This window comes from Garra rufa, chromosome 15 (genome assembly GCF_049309525.1).
Source record: "Garra rufa chromosome 15, GarRuf1.0, whole genome shotgun sequence".
NCBI lineage: Eukaryota > Metazoa > Chordata > Actinopteri > Cypriniformes > Cyprinidae > Garra > Garra rufa.
Genome location: NC_133375.1, coordinates 19,587,426 through 19,590,378, shown reverse-complemented (window position 1 = coordinate 19,590,378; position 2,953 = coordinate 19,587,426).

The window sequence follows — 2,953 nt, the reverse complement described above, 5'->3', positions numbered from 1 at the left end:
GGTATGAACTACCTTACAATTTACAGTTTTTAAAGGTAATGCATATGGGCCAATCTACAGAATTGGTGCAAACTGCTGTCCCACAAAAAAAAAAAAAAACATTTAAAAAGCAATTAATTCCTATTTTAGATGTTTACTGAGATCATTTTATTATGTATTGAGGCTTATACCAGTAAGCCTAATATATCTAAAATCATAACTTAGTGGGTACTTTCAATTGGGAGGTGGCTCTCCCGAACCCTAACACCTAAATTTCAACTTATGAAAACAATATTGAAAAAATATTTTTGTGTTTTAATCCATTGTTGGTTTAAATGTATATAAAAAATACATATTAATTTTTTATTTTCTTTGTAAATCATGAAACCTGTCATATCACTACCAAAACAGTGTATGTTTTAGTCCATTGACTGAGACTGATTTTAACTACGGCCCTACATTTATGATCAAGAAATGTGATGTGTTCCTCTCTCTAACAACCCCATAATTTTGAGGTAAATGTGCTAAAAAGTCTGAAAATCTCTGCGTAACTTTAAAGGGATAGTTCACCCAAAAATGAAAATTTTATGTTTATTTGCTTACACCCAGGGCATCCAAAATGTAGGTGACTTTGTTTCTTCAGTAGAACACAAACAAAGATTTTTAACTCAAACCGTTGCAGTCTGTCAGTCGTATAATGGCAGTCAATGGGACCCATGGCTTTAAGAGTAAAAAAACATACACAGACAAAAGCAAATTAAACCCTGCTGCTTGTGACAATACATTGAGGCATTAACACAAAAAAAAAAAATCGGTCTGTGCAAGAAACTGAACAGTATTTTTTTTTTTTTACCTTTGGTCCACCGTAATGGCCAACTGTCCTGAGTGGTTTGAGTTAAAAATCTTTGTGCTCTACTTAAGAAACAAAGTCACCTACATCTTGGATAGCCTGGGGGTAAGCAGATAAACATAAAGTTGTCATTTTTGGGTGAATTATCCCTTTAAGGAACGTCACTACCAAACACCATTTTTTCTGGGAGTTTTTTTGGAAGTTATTCCATAACATTTAGTTTTTATATGTGTACAACTGTTAAGAACTGTGCTAGCTAACCATGTGCTGATTAGCATCTTGAGGTAGGTTCAAAAGTTTGTAAAACTGTCACTGAAACAGTCACAACCGAAACATTTGGTGAAGTTTCGGTTGTGACAGCATTGGTTTTTTGGGTGCTCCTCCATAAAATGTAGTTTTTATGTGTGTATGACTGTTCACAACTGTGCAAGCTAACCATGTGATGATTAGCATCTTTGAGGTAGGCCTAAATGTATCTAAAATTGTAACTGCTGTAACAGTCACGACCGAAACATTTGGTAGTTGTTTTTTTTGGGGGGGATTTTATTATCTCATAAAATTGTCACTACCGTAACACAAGGGAACACATAATCCTTTATTTGCTGAAATAAACAGAATTTTAGTACAGTTATGCAAGTATTTGGTATTTTAGTATGTTTTATGTAATGTGCTGTGGTTGCTACTAACATTACTGTCATTACTGAAAATGTCCAGTCATGACCAAAACATGGGATGTTTTATCAAAAATAAAGTATAATGAGTCATCATCTAAGATGTAGGGCTGCAACGATTCGTCGACGTTGTCGACAAAAATCGATAATAGAAATAGTCGACAATGAATTTCATTGTCGATGTTGTCGCCAGACATGTTTTCTCTGACCGAGTGAGGCATCTATCTGCCGAGAGTCGCACATAGGCATTAGCTTCTATGCTGAGCGATAACATACAGAAATGGCGGCGTCCAATGCACTGAATGCAGCAGCTGCGCGTACCAAAACACGCCCGTTTCACACATACTCCGTCTAAAGTGCGTATTTTTTTCCACACCCATGTTAACGGATTACAACGTTCACAATGTACGGACTGTAAACGCGTTCTGTGTGAGCGCAAAACGAGTCCGTGCTGCTTCTGCACCGCATACGTAACGCACACGGACTGTAAACGCAATGCAGACTGAGTATGTGTGAAACAGGCATAAAGTTTGGGAGCATTTTAGCCTGCTACGGCGAATAAAAAGATTACCTGCATGGTTTGTAAAGCAGTCCTTGTGCATCACGGCAGCACCTCTGTGATGCACGAACATTTAAAGAGAAAGCACGTCGGACAGTTAAATGAAACCAGTTTGGCTGGCCTCGGTAAGATTTAAATAACATGGAAGCCAATACGTTTTGTTTTGGATATACATGTTTGTTTACGGTATTATTGCTGCTGATGTGCCTGCCCCTGGTTTACAGGAAGAAAATGTTTACTTGATTTTAATTTATTTTTTCTTATAAAACAAATGTGCCTGTCCTTTAAAAAGATTATAGAGTTTCTTAATTTATGCATTTATGTCTGTACTGACCGATTATTGTGCCTAAATGGTTTTAGACAGGGCATTTTTATTTACTTTTAGTATGAATTGGCCTATCAGCAGCAAAGTTCAATAAAATATGCATTTTTCATTGAAGTACCCCCTTCTTTCTTGTATTTACTATAATTTTCCACATAATTAAAGCAATCTCATGCTAAATTTGAGAAAAATTGAATAATTATCCGATTAGTCGACTAATCATTTCAATAGTCGGTGACTAGTCGACTATTAAAATAGTCGTTAGTTGCAGCCCTACTAAGATGTTATGATAGTGTTTGGTTCCATATATATTCATGTGAATCCTTAACTTTGAAATCACTAGGATCAACTTTTTTTACAAAGTAAGAGTGCATTTAAAATACAACAAATCTCAGAAATCACACTTAAAATATTGTTAAAATTGTAATTGTTATTGATTTACCTCTGAATTTTTTTAAATAAAATATAAAATATATATATATATATATATTTACAGTGTAAATATATTTGGGGAGAGGAAAAATATTCCAAAACTTTCTGAAAATACAATATGAGAATTAACTGCACAATTA